Source organism: Hylobates moloch, unplaced genomic scaffold, assembly GCF_009828535.3.
Source record: "Hylobates moloch isolate HMO894 unplaced genomic scaffold, HMol_V3 SCAFFOLD_6, whole genome shotgun sequence".
NCBI classification, from domain to species: Eukaryota; Metazoa; Chordata; class Mammalia; order Primates; family Hylobatidae; genus Hylobates; species Hylobates moloch.
The window spans coordinates 35,271,229-35,290,896 of NW_026652281.1; the positions used below are offsets into that span (position 1 = coordinate 35,271,229).

Consider the following 19,668-nt stretch of genomic DNA (forward strand, 5'->3'; position numbering starts at 1 on the left):
TGCAATTATTCATTTCAGGCTGTTACTATTTATTTAATATTATTCAGTTTATGACTGTGTGTGCATGCATGTAGTATTTCCTCTCCCAGATGAACATTTTCTAGTACTGTATTAGGGTTAACAAGATAGGCAAAATATTTTTAAAACTCCCAAGATGTATAAGTGTGTTCATTGATTTTCCCCTCCATATATAATTGGATTTTTCTATCAATAAATTTTATAGTTAATGGACTTCTTTAAGTCCATCCTTATAGAGCAAGTATTAAGTACTTTCAGTTAATGCTGATGATGTGGGAACATCTTTTGAATTTATACGCTCTTCTTAGAATCTTTGTTGTTGATTCTCTCTTTGAAGTCTATTAACATTGTTAAGATATTTAAAATTAATGGCCCAATTAGCCTCACTTAGGGTTTTATTATGACTGACATTTAACTAGAAAAGTGACCCCTTTTCAAGGAAATCATCCACCTGCCTTGGGCTCTCAATTCTGCTACAAACTTACTAAATTCTTTGAAAACAAAAACACAGGCCAGGCACCATGGCTCAAGCCTGTAATTCCAGCATTTTGGGAGGCTGAGGTGGGAGGATCACTTGAGCCCAGGAGTTCTAGACGAGCCTGGGCAACAAAGTAAGACCCTGTCTCTACAAAAAATATAAAAATTAGCTAGATGTCGTGGCACATGCCTGTGGTCCCAGCTACTAAGGAGGCTGAGATGGGAGGATCACTTAAGCCTAGGAGATCAAGGCTGCATCGAGCTATGATCTTAGGATTTTTTTCAAATATTTTTAAATATTCATTTATTACTTTATTTATTTATTTATTTATTTGAGATGGAGTTTCGCTCTTGTTGCCCAGGCTGGAGTGCAATGGCGCGATCTCCGGCCCACCACAACCTCTGCCTCCTGGGTTCAAGCAATTCTCCTGCCTCATCCTCCAGAGCAGCTGGGATTATAAGCATGTGCTGTCACACCCGGCTAATTTTGTATTTTTAGTAGGGACGGGGTTTCTCCATGTTGGTCAGGGTGGTCTCGAACTCCCAGCCTCAGGTGGTCCGCCTGCCTCGGCCTCCCAAAGTGCTAGGATTACAGGCGTGAGCCACCACACCTGGCTATTACTTTAATTTTTAAGTTACTATGAATACATTTTTTAAACAACCAAACTAAACTAAGCCTCAGTGACTAAATGCCAAACAGGATTTAGAGTGTCCTCTCCCTGAACCTAGTCCCTGCACCCTTATCCCAGAGATCTTTTCCTCTGTGACTTTCTTCTTCCCATTCAGCTTAATGGGGAGACACATAAACAGCTGGGAGTCAGCTGTAAAGTCTCTTAGAAAGCAGGCATGCCTTCACAGAGCAGTGAAATACCTTTCATGGTGGTTCAAAATGAGAAAGGGAATCACGGCGCCTGCCTTTGCTGAGGGAGGTGGAGGAGGAGTTGAAGTCGTGGGTGTTGTGGTGACTGCCTGTGAAGCCCCAGTGACAGCAGCCTAGGCTGTGACACTGCAGGAGGGCTCTGGTCACTTCAAGAGATTTGTGAGAATCTGGAAAGCAAAGTTTTGAACTTAATTTTCACTTGTTTAAAAAAGCTGTTCTACAACATTTCTTGGTGGTAGGACTCTCTGTATGTGTGCCCGTGTGTGTGTACGTGTTGTGTGTGTGTATAAGCTGGGGCCCAGACAAGTGGACATGTTAGGTGAGTTAGGAATTGGAGGAGTTTCAGACCTAAAAGAATCTCAGATGTAACAATGCGTCTGTCTAAAGACAGGGTTTAATTGGGTGACCACCAAACATGCGTTCATGCTGGAAAACTCAATAAGACTGCCGAGACAGTCACATAAACAACCTTCCCATGATTTCTGCTGACAAGTGGTTCTTTGCCATTAACATTAATCAGCAAGTACCCATTATTCAGCCAGTTGTTGATACTTTGTCACCTCATACCCTGCTCTTAAAGTTCTTATTGAGAACATTTGCTTTAGGCTAATTATTAAGGCTGATTATTAAGCCAAATTACCAATAATTATATACAAGCCTAAGTTAATCTCTTCCTTTCAAATAAAGGACACATAAAGGCAAAGTTGCAGTGGTGCCAACATCACCAGAGACCAAATGGGGAACTAACATCCTGCACCTGTGCGTGCACCTGCAATGAAATCATAATCTTAGACTTAAACATTAAAGAATTACTGGAATAGTGGCCTATCACTGATCTTCCTGAGTTCCAGCTATGCCCTTCTGGTGTAGCATTAATAGATTGTCTGCAAATATAGTGTCTTAGTCTGTTTAGGCTGCTGTAACAAAATACTGTAAACCAGGTAGCTTATAAAAGACAGAAATGTGTCACAGTTCTGGTTGCCAAGAAGCCCATGATCAAGATGTGGACAGATTCAGTCTCTGGTAAGGGCCTGCTTCCTGTTTCATAGATGGCTTGCTGTCTTTCACTCTCTTCATAGGGTAGAAGGGCAAGGCAGCTTTCTGGGGCCTCCTTTATAAGGGCACTAATCCCATTTGTGAGGGCTCTACCCTCATGACCTCATCACCTCCCAAAGGCCTCACTTTCTAATACCATCACATTGGTGATTAAGTTTTAACGTATGAATTTGGAGGGGGACACAAACACTCAGACCATAGCATATATCTGCCCACAATTCTTCCCATTCCTATATATGCATGTAGCTTCCTTATCTAGAAAGTAGATCTATTTCCTCCCCCTGGAATCTGGTTGACCCTGTGGCCTGCCTTGACCAACAGAAGGCAGTGGAAGTGATGGTGTGTGACTTCCAGGCCTGAGGCTTCAGTGGCCTGGCAGTTTCCATTTGCACCCTCTTGTAAGCCCCAGTCATATTAAGTCTAGGCTATCCTGCTGGACAGATCATGAGGAAAGAGCTCTTGGAGGATTGACGGGACATGTGGAGGAGAACCGAAGTGCCCTGGCCAACAGCCAGTGCCTACAGCCAAACGTGGGGGTGAAGCCATCTTGATCATTCCAGCCTCAGGCAGGCTCCCAGTTGGACATGATGTAGAGCAAAAGGACTGCTCAGCTAACCCAGCCAACCCACAGAATCATGAGTAGTTAAACACATTGATTTTTTAAGCCACCAAATTTTACATTGGTTTGTTACACAGCAGTAGATAGTTGAAAAACTTAGTGTGTGGCTTGGGCAAGTGATGTGATTATTCCAAGCCTCAGTTTTTCCCATCTTCCTTCCTTCCTTCCTTCCTTCCTTCCTTCCTTCCTTCCTTCCTTCCTTCTTCCTTCCTTCCTTCCTTCCTTCCTTCCTTCCTTCCTTCCTTCCTTCTTTTTTTTAAGACAGAGTTACGCTCTTGTTGCCCAGGCTGGAGTGCAAAGGTGCAACCTCCACCTCCCGGGTTCAAGTGATTCTCCTGCCTCAGCCTCCCAAGTGTCTGGGATTACAGGCATGCACCACCACGCCTGGCTAATTTTGTATTTTTAGTAGAGACGAGGTCTCTCCATGTTGGTCAGGCTGGTCTTGAACTCCCGACCTCAGGTGATCCGCCCGCCTCGGCCTCCCAAAGTGCTGGGATTACAGGCACGAGTCACTGCGCCCAGCCTCAGTTTTCTTAATCCATGAAATGGAGATTATACAAAAGATGCTTGCCTCTCAGGGTTGTCATGGTGACCAGTACAATAATAAAAACAAATGGTCTGGATAAACTGTAGATTTAATTTAAAATGCTAGTTGCTAAATCGTTATTCTTTCTTCATCTCCTCCTAAAAGATCCCTTGCTTTATCTGAGGGCCTTTTGTTGTGGTACAGAGCAAGGGAAGGCTTTCTAGTGTAGTGGGCTTCATCTCAGGAGTGTGAAGAAGTAGTGAAAGGGTGTACTGAGATAAAGCATCTCATAGGTGTGGTTGGCAGTATGCCACCAGCTATGGCTTCTTATTTTACTTCCTGAATTCCACTTACAGAGACCAAACTGAGTGACAGCCTAGAGCAGTGTAGAAAAGAAAAAAAAAACATTCAATTGTGGAAAAGGAAAGATGCATTAGAATAAAAGAAGCAGAAAGGATGTGGGTCAGAGAGAGAATGGGGGAGAAAAAAGAAAAGGAGGTTAGGTAGGGGCTGTCTTCAGAAAGGATGAATTACAACCTACAAGGCCCTTCTGCCAATACACTTTTATAATAAAATGAAGGCTAAGAGTCATCCTCCAGAATAGAAAGGTATAAATGCTTTGTAATAGCATTTCAAGAAGTTGCCTTCTGGAGACCTTACTGAAGATGCTGATGGTGCATTAATAGAACTGTTCCCTCTTGAGAGTGACACTTTCTCAGCATGTAGGTACATGTGTACCATGGAAGAGGCAGTTTGAGTGGAACATGTTTTAAAATGCTTATGAAAAGAAATCCAAAATCAGCTCTAAAGAGGGAAGTGGAAATTCTGAACTACCTCACAAGCATTTCTTCATGTAGCATATGCTGTGAGAACATCTGTTACATAGCTTCAAAAGCATGCTGGGTCCCATAAGGGTCATGATAAGCAAATGGTCCTGGCCAAAATGTTTTATCTTCTGGGGTTTGCACACATTTCTATTCATGATGCTGCCAGGTTTGGGGGGCATCACATCAGTCAAAGGCAGCTATATTTGCCAAAGAACTACCTCAAGCTGCTGGGTCCCCACCAAGGCAAGGCCCATAGCTAACTCCACAGCAGCTGATGGAGTTCACTTTTGTCCTCCCAGAGATTCTTCTGCAGCCTGAGTCTTTCTGAGGCTTCTCAGGTTCCTCAAGTCCATTCTCTAGGCTTAAATTAATAAACTAATTCAAGGTAAGGTGCTAATAAGGTAACATTTAATGTTATTTCTCTCCAACTCAATTTCTTATTTTAACTGTGAACTTCCAACCTAACTCCAGGAGAGAGTCTAATGAAAGAATTTCATTCTGAGAGACTTAGGGGAGTGTGCACATAAGGAGAGACCCTTCCAATGTCCATAAACTCTTATCCTTATCTTTAAAATTCAATAAATTATTTGCAGTGTAAAATACACTGCAAATTATACATTGTGCAATTGTGCAAATTGTATATAAGTGCATGTGTTCTCTTTATAAAGGAAAAAGTAAACATTTTAAAACGGAAAAAATCATACTCCAAATACAGCAGTGTACTTCACCTACACAGGACTATAAATTTTAAAAAGAGTTTCTGATCTGGCAATACACATACTTTAAAAATCGTCATTTATTTGTCGTGATTTGGAGAAACTTCTAAGATCAGTTTAGACAAATGTGCCCAAAGAGATAAATTCATGCCTATTTTTTGTCCTCCTCCACTTCCCAAACCCACATGTAGACTGTCCTGGGATGTAACAGCTATAACACATGGGCAGTTTTACCTCTGAGCCTCCTCCACGACTGCTCTTTTCCTGTTCTGCTCTACCCTGCCCTACTTCCCTCAAAAAAGAAGTAAATAGTTTTAAATAAGCTAACTCTCAATCCCTTTGTGTTTAGATAAGTCCTCACAGAAATCATCACAGGAAGGTGGGTACCTGGCCTCTGCTGAGGCAGCACACAGCTAGTGTCTGGCTGAGAGTACACACTTGGGGTAATGTCAGATGAGTGAATAAATGCACCCTTTCTCAGCTCCCGGTTATAGTGTTAAATTCCTTGCATCACCATATTGGTCTCATTTTATTCTTTTTCTTTCTTCCTTTCCCCAGCCACCTTTTCTGCTTTTCGTATATACAAGAAGACCTTTTTTAGAACATTCTTCAACCTTATCTTCCCAAGGGTAATTTGTTTATTTTAGCTTTCCTCATAGGTTCTGTTCTCCAGCTTTCTGAATTAGTTGTTTTTCTTTGACTTAAATCCCTGGTGCTGAAGAGTATCAAATTGGCTTCCAGTAGGGATCTTCTCTGACCCAAGGGTATTTGCATAATTGATTAGTTCATGAGCCATTTGTGCTATTTTATTCCCAGTAATGAAGCGAGCTGGCCCTCTGTAGGATTTTCCTGATGACCAGTAGAGACTGGGCAGACACTGATGACTGACTGAAGGTTAATAGTAAATTGAAGCATCCAACAAACAATGTTAACTTTTACCTGATTCGTGCAATATATAGTACACAAAATGGATTAAAATTTAATCCGCATTGCAAGCCTTCTTTACTGAGAGGAATAAATAAAATATAAGATTGAAAAGGTCAGAATCAAATGTTATACCTCTGTTTGTGGAGCTGCCTTGGAGATGTCTTGAAAGATTTTCCCTCCTTGTTTTTAGGCACCTTCTTCTTCCCCATTAGCACTGAAATCTAAGGACTTCATAGTAATGGTGTTTTAAGATGATGATTTTGTAATTCCAGGAAAAAATAATAGAGAAGAAAATCTTAAGCTACAGAAACAGAGTACTTATTCCTATGATCAAGGCAAAGGCTAAGGTTTTAAAAAACTGGAGTGTGTATTTGTCACAACCGAAGGCAGTGCATCAAATCTGAAAAATGAAAAACCTCAGGGATCATTGGTATCTGCAGCTGTCATTCTGTGACAGAAAGGCTTGTTAGATTGGGGAATCTTTTATTAATTCCTTTTCACTTAAGGTCATTATGGCCTTTCTTTGCTATTTAGACTGTATTCTTGTGTCTGGCTTTACTTAAGTTTAATATTTAAACAAAGTGTTTACCCTGGAAAGATTTTTCTGATGTGAAGCCAGTTGTGTCTGGAAGCATGATATTTTCAGAATTTATGTATGCTAAACCAGACTCATAGTTCTTCCACATATGTTCTTCCTTCAAAGGTTATACACCAGAAAGGAGAAGAATGGAGAGGCAAAGACTGACTGACCCCACTCATGGTGCCTGCCCATCCTGTGGATCCTCCATCTTTTGAAAAAGAGCTCTGAATCTTGTCATACTTAAAAACTTTTGGAATCTAAAAGTAGGCATATGACAGAAAAATCCTATTGTGAGATTTAATGTGCATTTTGTGTTTTTTATTTATAGTGATGGTTAATCCACTTTTCAATACTGTTGTTTCTAGTTCTCATTTTCCTTTCCCTTCTCCTATTCCCTTTTTCCAGTCCCTCTGCACCTCTCCCCAGATAGAGGCCAGATTCAAGCCCATAGGTCTCCTGAGAAGGTCAGCAAAGTCACAGCTATTTTGCTGGCTTGCTTCCAGTGACTGCCCAGGAATGAGGCAGCTGGACCTTCGTCTCAAAATGCTCTCTCTCGGTGGGCCGCTCTGTGGCAGTTCCAGACACTGCTGGACTTTTGACATCAATGCAGAGGCCCCATATGTTGAACAGTCTAAGAGGCAGCATCTGCATCTTTGAGAGTCAGAGCAGAGATGGAGAGAGAGAATGTAGGGAGGATGTGTTTATTTGAATTTTAGCCAATTTAATAGTTTCTCAAGTTTTTTAAAAAAGATGTATCTTTTTAAAAAATCCTTAGGGAATGAGCCAACTGTAAGAGAACATCAAAATATAATCATACGGAACATGTGTTCTTCCTCATCTGTCAAAGGAGGTGGTTGGACTAGATGATTTCTAAGACCTCTTCCAGTTCTAATTTCAGCTGTAGAAAAAGCATAGTGGGATCAATGTATAGGGAGAGATTCTTCCAATATCCATAAATTTATATCTTTAAAAAATTCAATAAATTATTTGCAGCGTATTTTTCAAATTGTACATAACAAGCATGTGTTCTTTTTATAAAGGAAAAAGTAAACATTTTACAATTGAAAATATTTATACTCCAAATGCAGCCATGTGCTTCAACTAAATGTGAGACCACCCACCCCTTCCTACCCAAAGAAAGGTGTTTTCTTTGTCTCATGCAGGACTATACATTTGAAAAGAGTTTCTAATCTGGCAATACACATACTTTAAAAATCATCATTTTATTTATTTGTCATGATTTGAAGATATTCCTAAGATCAGTTTAGACAAAGGTGCCCAGAGAGATAAATTTATGCCTATTTTTCATCCAACTTTACCTCCCAAACCCACATGTACACAGATACCTGCAAAACCTCAGGGAGAAAGGGTCAATCAGAGATGAGGAAAGGAAGATGAGGGGAGGGTTGGACCAGTTACTAGAAATGATCTTATTTTTTTCGATAATTTTAACTTTTTAGATTTAGGGGGTACTTGTGCAGGTTTGTTACCTGGGTATATTGTGTGATACTGAGGTTTGGGGTATGATTGATATTGTTACCCAGGTAGTGAACATAGTACTCAATAGTTAGTTTTTCAACCCTTGCCCTCTCCCTCCCTGCCAGTAGTCCCCAGTGTCTATTGTTTCCATCTTTATGTCCGTGAGTACACTATGTTTAGCTCCACTTATAGGTGAGAAAATGTGGCATGTAGTGGGATTGCTGCGTCTATTTTTAGTTCTTTGAGAAGTCTCCAGACTGCTTTCCACAGTGGCTGAACTAACAGTGTATTAGCATCCCCTTTTCTCTACAGCCTCACCAGCATCTGTCATTTTTTGACTTTTTAATAATAACCATTCTGACTGGTGTGAGATGGTATCTCATTGTGGTTTTGATTTGCATTTCTCTGATTAGCGATGTTGAGCATATTTTTCATGTTTATCAGCCACTTATGTGTCTTCTTTTGAGAGAAGTCTGTTTCTGTCTTTTGCCCACTTTTTAACGGGGTTATATATTTTTTGCTTGTTGATTTCAGTTCCTTGTAGATCCTGGATATTAGACTGTCATCAGAGGCATAGTTTACAGATACTTATTTTCCATTCTGTAGGTTGTCTCTTTAGTCTGTTGAGAGTTTCTTTTGCTGTGCAAAAGCTCTTTAGTTTAATTACGTCCTACTTGTCAATTTTTTTGTTGTAATCGCTATTGAGAACTTAGTTGTAAATTATTTCCCAAGGTCAATGTTCAGAATGATGTTGCCTAAGTTTTCTTCTAAGATTCTATTCTTATAGTTTGAGGTTTTGCATTTAAAACTATAACCCATGTTGAGTTAATTTTTATATATGGTGAAAGGTAGGGGTTCAGTTTAGTTCTTCTGCATATGGCTAGCTAGCTATCCCAGCACCATTTATTGAATAGAGTCCTTTTCTCTTGGTTATTTTTGTCAACTTTGTCAAAAATTAGACGACTGTTGATGTGCAGCTTTATTTTGGGGTACTGTATTCTGTTCTATTGGTCTGTGTGTCTGTTTTTGTACAAGTACCATGCTGTTTTGGTTACTGTAGCCTTATAACATAGTTTGAAGTCAGGTAATGTGATGCCTCTAGCTTTGTTCTTTTTGCTTAGTAATGCTTTGGCTATGTGGGGTATTTTTTCATTCTGTATGAGTATTAGAATAGTTATTTTCTAATTCTGTGTAAAACGACATTGGTAGTTTGATGTTTGATAGGAATAGCATTGAATCTGTAGATCGCTTTGGGCTTTATGGCCATTTTAACAATACTGATTTTTCCAATCCATGAGCATGGAATATTTTTCCCTTTGTATCACCTATGATTTCTTTCAGCAGTGTTTTATAGTGCTCCTTGTAGAGATCTTTCATCTCCTTGGTTAGATGTATTCCTATTTTATTTTTCGTGTGACTATTATAAATGGGATTGTGTTCTTGATTTGACTCTTAGCTTGAACGTTATTACTGTATAAAAATGCTACTGATTTTTTTTATTAATACATTGATTTTGTAGCCTGAAACTTTACTGAATTGTTTATCAGTTCTGGGAGCCTTCTGGTGGAGTCTTTAGGATTCTTCATGTATAGAATCATATTGTCAGCAAAGAGAGATAGTTTGACTTCTTCTTTTCCTATCTGGATTCCTTTTACTTATTTCTCTTGCCTGATTGCTCTCCCTAGGACTTCTGAAATTTTAAGTATATGATGTTCCCAAACATTCCTAGATCTGATGCCCTAAACCCAGTTCAGAACTCAGTCAAATAAGGGTACTTCAGCCTTCTTGGAAACCGAGGATGGAAAATGAGACCACGGCCATACTCCAAGATAGAGAGAATTGAAGTGTCTGGGCTGTATCTGGGTTACTGGTTTGTGAGCATTAAGGGATTTTGTTTTTAAGAGACTGCATTGTGTCTGTCAGCTCTGCCCTTGGATAAGTTACTTAAATGCATTGAGCCTCACTTTTCTCATCTAGAGGAATACTTCCTTTATAGGGTTATTGTGGGAATAAATGATACGGAACAGTGGTAAAGCCCACTTTTAAATTACTGTTGTTGTTGTTATTGTCGTCATCAGGTCATTGGCCCAGAAACTGATGCAAGGCCTTCAATATAGAGAATCGTAATATTAAATGAACCGCTAAACTAAAAGAGCTATAATAATTGATGAACAATAGAAGCCTTTTCTGTTAGTGTAAATAACAGAGCCAGGAACAAGTAGCAACAATAAGAAAAGGAAATAGATGGCCTTTGAGTCCTAGTAATGAGACTAAGCATTGATTTGAAGGCCAAATAGCACGTAGGTGGCGATCTACCCTTCCCTTAATTGTTCTCAAGGCTATATAGTTTAGATGTGGAAGCAAGATTAGACATGTGGATATGTATAGTTTAGAAAGAAATAAGACTAGGACATGTAGACCCCAGATTTAACACTTTTTTTCCTTCAAAGAAACTCAATCCAGTAACTTGAAGGACATCTAAGGAGGATCCATTTAGAACCTACAACTATAGATGTAGTAATCCCAATTTCGGTCTTTCACCCTGTAGATACTACAGTATCTGTCTCTTCTCATCCCTTACTTTCATCTTTCAACTAAAACTTTTTGCAGGCCATCAGACTGTTTGGTTCCTTCTTCCCCTTCTTTCCAGGAATGAGCAAACTATGACTGGCCAGTTAAAATTGACCTGTAACCTGTATTTGTACTATCCTCAAGGTAAGAATGTTTTTCATATTTTAAAAATGCTGTACAGGCCAGGCACAGTGACTCACACCTGTAATCCCAGCACTTTGGGAGGCCAAGGCGGATAGATCACCTGAGGTCAGGAGTTCGAGACCAGCCTGGCCAACTTGGTGAAACCCCATCTCTACTAAACACACACACAAACACACACACACACACACACACACACACACACACACACAAATTAGCCGAGCATGGTGGGGGGCACCTGTAATCCCAGCTACTTGGGAGGCTGAAGCTCGAGAATTGCTTGAACCAGGAGGTGGAGGTTGCAGTGAGCTGAGATCATGCCACTGCTCTCCAGCCTGGGCGACAAAGCAAGACTCCGTCTCAATACCTGGGATGCAAGGCTGGTTCAGCGTATGCAAATCAATAAATGTAATCCATCACACAAACACAACCAATGACAAAAACCACATGATTATCTCAATAGATACAGTAAAGGCCTTTGATAAAATTCAACACCCCTTCATGCTAAAAACTCTCAATAAACTAGGTATGAATGGAATGTATGTCAAAATAATAAGAGCTATTTATGACAAACCCACAGCCCATATTATACTGAATGGGCAAAAACTGGAAGCATTCCCTTTGAAAACCGGCACAAGACAAGGATGCTCTCACTGCTCCCGTTCCACTTAGTGTTGGAAGTTCTGGCCAGGGCAATCAAGCAAGAGAAAGAAATAAAGGGTATTCAAATAGGAAAAGAAGAAGTCAAATTGTCTTTGTTTTCAGATGACATGATTGTATATTTAGAAAACCCCATCATCTCAGCCCAAAATCTCCTTAAGCTGATAAGAACTTCGGCAATGTCTCGGGATAAAAAATCAATGTGCAAAAATCACGAGCATTTCTATACACCAGTAACAGACAAACAGAGATCCAAATCATGAGTGAACTCCCATTCATAATTGCTACTAAGAGAATAAAATACCTAGGAATCCAACTTACAAGGGATGTGAAAGACCTCTTCAAGGAGAACTACAAACCACCACTCAAGGAAATAAGAGAGGACACAAACAAATGGAAAAACATTCCATGCTCATGGATAGGAAGAATCAATATTGTGAAAATGGCCATACTGCCCAAAGTAATTTATAGATTCAATGCCATCCCCATCAAGCTACCATTGACTTTCTTCATAGAATTGGAAAAAACTACTTTAAACTTCATATGGAACCAAAAAAGACCTTAAGATCTTAACAATCCTTAAGCCAAAACAATCCTAAGCCAAAAGAACAAAGCTGGAGGCATCATGCTACTTGACTTCAAACTATACTACAAGGCTACAGTAACCAAAACAGCATGGTACTGGTACCAAAACAGCTATATAGACCAATGGAACAGAACAGAGGCCTCAGAAGTAACATCACACATCTACAACTATCTGATCTTTGACAAACCTGACACAAACAAGCAATGGGGAAAGGATTCCCTATTTGATAAGTGGTGCTGGGAAAACTGGCTAGCCATATGCAGAAAACTGAAACTGGATCCCTTCCTTACACCTTATGCAAAAATTAACTCAAGATGGATTAAAGACCTAAACATAAGACGTAAAAACGTAAAAATCCTAGAAGAAAACCTAGGCACTACCACTCAGGATATAGGCATGGGCAAGGACTTCATGTCTAAAACACCAAAAGCAATGGCAACAAAAGCCAAAATTGACAAATGGGATCTAATTAAACTAAAGAGCTTCTGCAGGGCAAAAGAAACTGCCATCAGAATGAACAGGCAACCTACAGAATAGGAGAAAGTTTTTGCAATCTATCTATCTGACAAAGGGCCAATATCCAGAATCTGCAAAGAACTTAAACAAATTTACGAGAAAAAAACAAACCCATCAAAAGGTAGGCAAAGGATATGAACAGACACTTCTCAAAAGAAGACATTTATGCAGCCAACAAGCATATGAGAAAATGCTCATCATCACTGGTCACTAGAGCAATGCAAATCAAAACCACAATGAGTTACTATCTCATGCCAGTTAGAATGGGGGTCATTAAAAAGTCAGGAAACAACAGATGCTGGAGAGGATGTGGAGAAATAGGAACGCTTTTACACTGTTGGTGGGTGTGTAAATTAGTTCAACCATTGTGGAAGACAATGTATTTCTAGTTCTAGATTCCTCAAGGATCTAGAACTAGAAATACCATTTGACCCAGCAATTCTATTAATGGTATATCCAAAGGATTATAAATCATTCTATAAAGACACATGCACATGTATGTTTATTGCAGCACTCTTCACCATAGCAAAGACTTGGAACCAATCCAAATGTCCCCCAATGATAGACTGGATAAAGAAAATGTGGCACCATGGAATGCTACCCAGCCTTAAAAAAGAATGAGTTCATGTTCTTTGCAGGGACATGGATGAAGCTGGAAACCATCATTCTCAGCGAACCAACACAAGAACAGAAAACCAAGCTCCGCATGTTCTCACTCAGAAGTGGGAGTTGAACAATGAGAACACATGGACACAGGGAGGGGAACATCAGACACCGGGGCCTGTCTGGGGTAGGGGGTTAGGGGAGGGATAGTATTAGGAGAAATACCTAATATAGGTGACGGGTTGATGGGTGCAGCAAACCACCATGGCACAGGTATACTTAGGTAACAAAACTGCACGTTCTGCACATGTACCCCGGAACTTAAGAGTATAATAAAAAAAAAGTGCTGTACGAAACAAAAAAGAATAAGTGATAGAGACCACATGAGGCCCTCAGAACCTAAAATATTTATTACCTAGCTCTTTATAGAAAATATTTTCCAAACCCAATTTTACACCATTCTCTTTTCTCTACTATAAAGAGAACTTGTGTTTTGTTTTGTTTTGTTTTGTTTTGTTTTGTTTTGTTTTGTTTGAGACAGAGTCTCATTCTGTCACCCAGGCAACAGATGGTGCAGTGGCGCCATCTCGGCTCACTGTAACCTCCGCCTCCTGGGTTCAAGAGATTCTCCTGCCTAAGCCTCCTGAGTAGCTGGGATTACAGGCACCCACCACCACACCTGGCTAATTTTTGTATTTTTAGTAGAGACGGGGTTTCACCATGTTGGCCAGGCTGGTCTCAAACTCATGACCTCAAGCGATCCGCCTGCCTCAGCCTCCGAAAGTGTTGGGATTACAGGCATGAGCCACCACACTTTGTCAGAACTTGTTTTTTTCTAATTCTGCGTCTGTCTTTTCTGTTTATTTATCTGCCCTATTAACCTAGTCTGCAAATACACAGTGAGTATAGGGGGTAGAAAGGAGGAGAAAATGCTATGAACACATACACATTAATGGTTGTCCCTGTCACACTATGATTCCAGCGATAATATAAAAAGTCAGGTCGATCTTTCATTATCAGCCGTAGTAATTATATGCATTGTTAAACTTCTGATATAATCACCGATTTCTTTCTTTTTTTTCTCTTTTTCCTGTTCCTTCTTCCTCCTCTTCTTTCTTCATTTGCCAACAGATCTACTGAAAATGAGTTTCTTACCTGTTCCCTTAAAGGATATAGACATTATTCTTTCTCGCTTTGTTTTTCTTTCTCACCCTTTGTTTTTTCCTTCCCTCCTTATTCCTTCCCTCTCTTCTCTCTCCTCCTCTCCCTCCCTGTCTTTCTTCTTCTGTTTCTTCTTTACTTTCTTATTTTTTTCTTTTCTTTAAATAAATATCTATTGACTACCTATAGAGTATTGTGCATTGAGAATCCAAAGACCAATAAGATGCAACGTTTGTCATGGAAACACTTGGTTGGAATTAAGTGAAATACACTATAGAGTGGTGTGTCCGTAACAAAATGAGATCAAGGTGTTGTGGGTCTGCCTGAGGGTGGTTGGAGTGTGTAACTGAAGTAGAGTGTCTGAGGGAGCCAGGAGACAGTAGCAGGATCCAGATGATAAAGGGCCTCAGATTCTTAAGGAACTTCTACTTTTTTCTAAGGGCCGTGAGAGCCTTCTCAAGAATTTCAAGCAGGGGAATAAAATATCCTGATTGATCTTTAATAAGGAGCACTGGGCTGCAATGAGGAGAAATGCCAGACTGGAAGTAGAGAGACCAGTAAGGGCACTATCATAGCAACTGGGTGAGAAGAGATGAGGGTATGCACTAAAGCAGCAATGATAGCTCATATGTAATAAAATGACCACTAATAGATCAGGCACTGTGGCTCAAGCCTGTAATCCCAATACTTTGGGAGGCTGAGGTGGGAGGATCCCTTAAGGCCAGGAGGTTGAGGCTACAGTGAGGTCTTGAGGCCAGGAGGTTGAGGCTACAGTGAGGTATGGTCATGCCACTTCACTCCAGTGTGGGCAACAGAGCAAAACTCTGTCTGTAAAAATAAAATAAAATGACCATTAATAATAGTAATAAAAGCCAACACTTGCTAAGTAGCCACTGTGTGCTAGCCTTTTGCTAAGTATTATATATCATTATCTTTTTGGATCCTTGCAACAATCCCATGAGCTAGAAACTTTTATAGTCCCTATTTTAGAAATATACATACTGAGGCTCAAAGAGATTGAATCAGTTATTAACTGTCACAACATAAGATTAACCGCCACAGGGTAGGATTTTGCCTCCTCATCTATCTTCAGTGACATGAGTCTCTAGCAGAAAACTTACAACTGGCCATTGGATTTTGCTTTCTAGTGCTTCAAGTTGTGAGGTAGGCTAGGACACTGAGAGACCTTCTGAGGGTACCAACCATGTTATATTCATCTCTATCTTTTCCAAGGCATTTGTCATCTAATAAAGGTTTGTTCTTGGCTGTATTCATTCATTTCTCTGTGTTTTACTCAAATGCCATTTCCCTTTCCTATATCACCTGTGTACATCTACCTTTGTTTCAAGGCCTTGTGTGTCTCATCACCTCTGTGAAACCCTCCAGTTGTCCTTTGTGAGCCACTTGAAATGCACTCAGCATGCCTCCACAACCAGGTCTAGGAGTTGACTGACACTTCACTGAGCCTGCTGTTTACCCCCAGGCTTGCTTCCCGACACTCCAGCTTTGGCCTGCCTAACTGGTCGCAACCCAGGCTCCTTATGCCTTTTCCAAATTGAACCATGGAAACATTTCTGTCTGATCTGTTGGAATTTTCAACCTGGTTTTCAAAATTTGTTTCCTTAGCTCAGACTTTGACCCTGCATTGTTATGTTCCTGGTGTCCTTTGGTTTCAGGAACTGTGCTTTTAGAAGACACTGCCTCCGCACCCTATCCTGGGTGACCTCCCAGCCAGGGGATCCTGCCCAAGGAAGCTCTAACACCTTCCTGGGCAACCACAGTCCTCTGATTTTTTTCTCTCCCATAAGCTTAGGCAATTTACTGCAAAATCAGTACTTTAAAAAAATCTACTTAAGTTTAATATTTTATATATTATGACATTCATAGCTATATTCTAGTGGTTTCTTCAACTAAATAACAAATTTTTAGAAGATGATGCCGTATCATAGTGTTTTTAGCTTCCCTATAGTGCTTAATAGTATTAAGAAAAGTATTTAACAGATACTAGAAAATTGTTTACAGGATCCCTTCTGGGATATTCTAAGGTATAACAGATCTATATTATACTGAATATTATTTTGTACATAACTTGGGCCCAATGGAGTAGAACGCCTCTGCTTTAGACCGTTATGATGTCGTAAGAGGTAGTATACCAGGAATCGCCATGTCTAATCCTCACTATCACTGTAAAGTGCATACCTATTTTGCATACCTTATATACTTTTCCTTATTGCCTCTGTAAGATAACTAGGTAAATTAGATAACTTCATCTATTTTACAGATCAAGTTACTTTCCAAGAGTCACATTGTACTAATAAGATGTGGCCACTGGGATTTAAAACCAGATTTATCTGCTCCATGTCTGATGCTCTTAACTACCTCAGCTCCTACACCTCACCGTATGGCAGATGGAACCCTTGATAACATGTCTTTAGATATTGAATAAAAAAAGTTAGGTGTCATTCTATAGGCCCTTAACAATTTCTAGTTAAAGACTCCCCCCATAACCCAAAAATAAGGCAAGTTAGGGGCAAGAAACACGGGTAAGTTGCCTAAGGTCACAAAATGAGTTGTCAGAGCCCTAGGACCAAGGATTGGTTCTTCTCTCATGCATTCCGCATTAGAAAACTGCTTTTCTTCCCAGATTCTCAGAGTTCTGCTTGCTCTGTCACTAGGTCCCGTAGACTGGTGATACTGGCAACTTCAGCATTGATTTTAGGATGCCTTCCCAACCTATGGGATGGTATCCAAAGAGAATCCCACATGGCACTGAAGGAGCAGACCTGAGGTGTGAAGCAGAGAGCCGGAGCCCCTTACCACTCTTGCCAAAATTCCCTGTACAGCATATATTTACCTATTCACTGTACCCAAGAGCAACCAAATCCATAATAAGATGCCTTGGTCAGGGCTTTAGAATAACTCAACTATCTGGGATGTAGATAAGGAGCCTTTTGAATTTAAAGCATCTAAAGAATCAAAAGATACAAAGGGGGTGGGAGAAACTGCAGAGTAGATTTTAGAAATATATCTCAGGGAATTTTGAGCCAAAATAGAAATCATTCAAGTGCAGCACTATTTCTCCTTCATCTCCAGGTGTTTTGTATGTCTATGTGTGAGTGTATGTGTATCATCTGTTGCCCAGATTTTTGTAAAATGCAAATAAATGATCCTGTCAGTTGAGGATTTTAGATACAATATTTCTACATAATCCCAAGGTAATTATCGTTTTGAGTGCATGCCTCATACCTCATTTTCTTTATCCTTGGAAGACATAGAACATAACAGGGGTAAAGGAGCAATGGAGGAAAATGAATTTTTTTTCTCTCCCTTTCTTTGTGGTGATCAGTTACTCAGCCAGTGTTTATGACTGTGTGTAAAGCTCTGTGCTGAGGGCAGCCAGGGGACACACAAATGAGAAAGGCCAATTTGCAAGAAGCTGTCTTCCCTGCTCTCTCTTGCATTTGCCTCTGCTTATCTTTCCCTATTGCCTTTGTAGGATAACTCAATAAAGAAAACAGCATTGGGACCAAAATAAATTTTTTAGCATTTAATTACAAAGAGTAAACATAACATTGGATATTTTTCACTGTAGACAGCAATATAGATAAACTTTTTTTTTTTTTTTTTGAAGAGATTTCTTCTGAGCCAATATGTGACTAATGGCCCAGGACAGACCCAGAAGATCCTGACAACAAGTGCCCAAGGGGGTAGGGCTACAACTTGGTTTTATACATTTTAGGGAGGCATGAGACATCAATCAGTCCATGTAAGGTATACATTGGTTCAGTCGGAAAAGCAGGGACAACTTGAAAGTGGGAGGCAGGCTTCTGGGTCATGTGGATTCAAAGATTTTCTGATTGGCAATTGGCTCAAAGAGTTTATCTAAAGACCTGGAATCAATAGAAGGGACTGTCTCTGGGGTAAGAGGTTGTGGAGACCAAGGTAGTTAAGCAGATGAAGCCTCCGGGTATCAGGCTTCAGAAAGAACACACTGTTAAATGTTTCTTATCAGACTCTAGTTAATTATCTTAGGAGAAAAGACCTAGAAAGGGAAGGGGATTCTTCACAGAATGTAGATTTTCCTCACAAGAGACAGCTTTGCAGAGCCATTTCAAAATATGTCAAAGAAATCTGTTTGATAGTAAAATACTTCAGTTCCCTTCAGATCCTGCTGTATCTTACTGCCAGAGTCTGTTGTCAGTCTTCAGGTCTCTGTGTCGATGTTACTGCTGCTCAGCTGTGCCTGAAAGCTGAAAGGAGGAGAGATGATGAGGCCTGCCTGACCCCCACTTCCTATCATGGCCTGAACTAGTTTTTCAGGTTAACTTTGGAATGCCCTTGGCTGAGAGGAGGGGTCCATTCAGATGGCTGAGGAGATTAGAATTTTATTTTTGGTTTCCAAGAGACAGCACTTGGGGTATCCCCAGCAGGAAGGAGATGGAGGCTGTCTGGAGGAAGGAGCACCAACCACACACAAAGGACTGGCAGTGGGCAGTCAGTGTTGGGGAAGAAGGTGAAGGAGCAGAGAAAAGGGAGAAGGGCCACAGCTCGTGGGGACCCAACCCAGGCTGAGCGATATCCAGCCCTACTAACTCACTCCTGAGGGGCCCAGGGTTCCACTTGGCTCATATGAGGAAGGAGTTCTCACTCCCTCTAGGTGGATGAGGCCAAAGTCAAATCCAAGGCTAGGATAGTCATGCAGCTCCTTCTTCCTGACAGTGTGGCCCAGAGCGGGTGCTGGACACAGAACCAGTCACAGCAGAGGCTCCACTGCCAGCAGAAACGGTGGTCACTGTCCAGTGCTGCCCCTGCTGCTTGTAATGTCCTCAGAGCAGCTGCCAGTGCTCAGGGTGGCATCCAGGCCCCACCTTCAGCCCCCAGCCCCAGATATGCCCTGGGAGCCCAGCCAGGGCCGTGGGCTGGGCAGGTCCCCAGGAGGGAGTTCACAGCCAAGAGCAGAACTCCTGCTGGCTGTCCTCCTACAGAGCTGCTGTAAGAAGGCAGCAAAGGCTCAGACAAGGGAAGAGGTGTATAGGGAGGTGGCAGAATCCAGGCATCTCAAACTGCATGACTCCAGGGCCAGGAGGCTGTCTACCTTCTTGACACACCACCCTTCTTGGCCCTGCTCTGCACCCCTGAGGGTCGCCTGTGTGGACAGTGTCAAGGGCTGCAGGGGAGAAAGAGGTCAGGGATGGGACTTCCTCCCATCCCCCGCCAGCCTGTAGGGTCACTGAGTCTGGCTTTTTCTCCACTGAAGGCCACTGCCTCTCTCAAGGTGGTCCTGTCTACACTACTCTTTCTGGGTTCCAGGGACCATTCCCACCC

General features: G+C 41.0%; 1 protein-coding gene across 1 annotated transcript in view; it reads left to right on the forward strand.

Moving 5' to 3' along the window:
- The window catches only part of MCC (MCC regulator of WNT signaling pathway), a 466,429-nt gene that overhangs the window by 25,758 nt on the left and 421,003 nt on the right, over positions 1 to 19,668 (forward strand). The gene's annotated exons all lie outside the window — the stretch shown is intronic.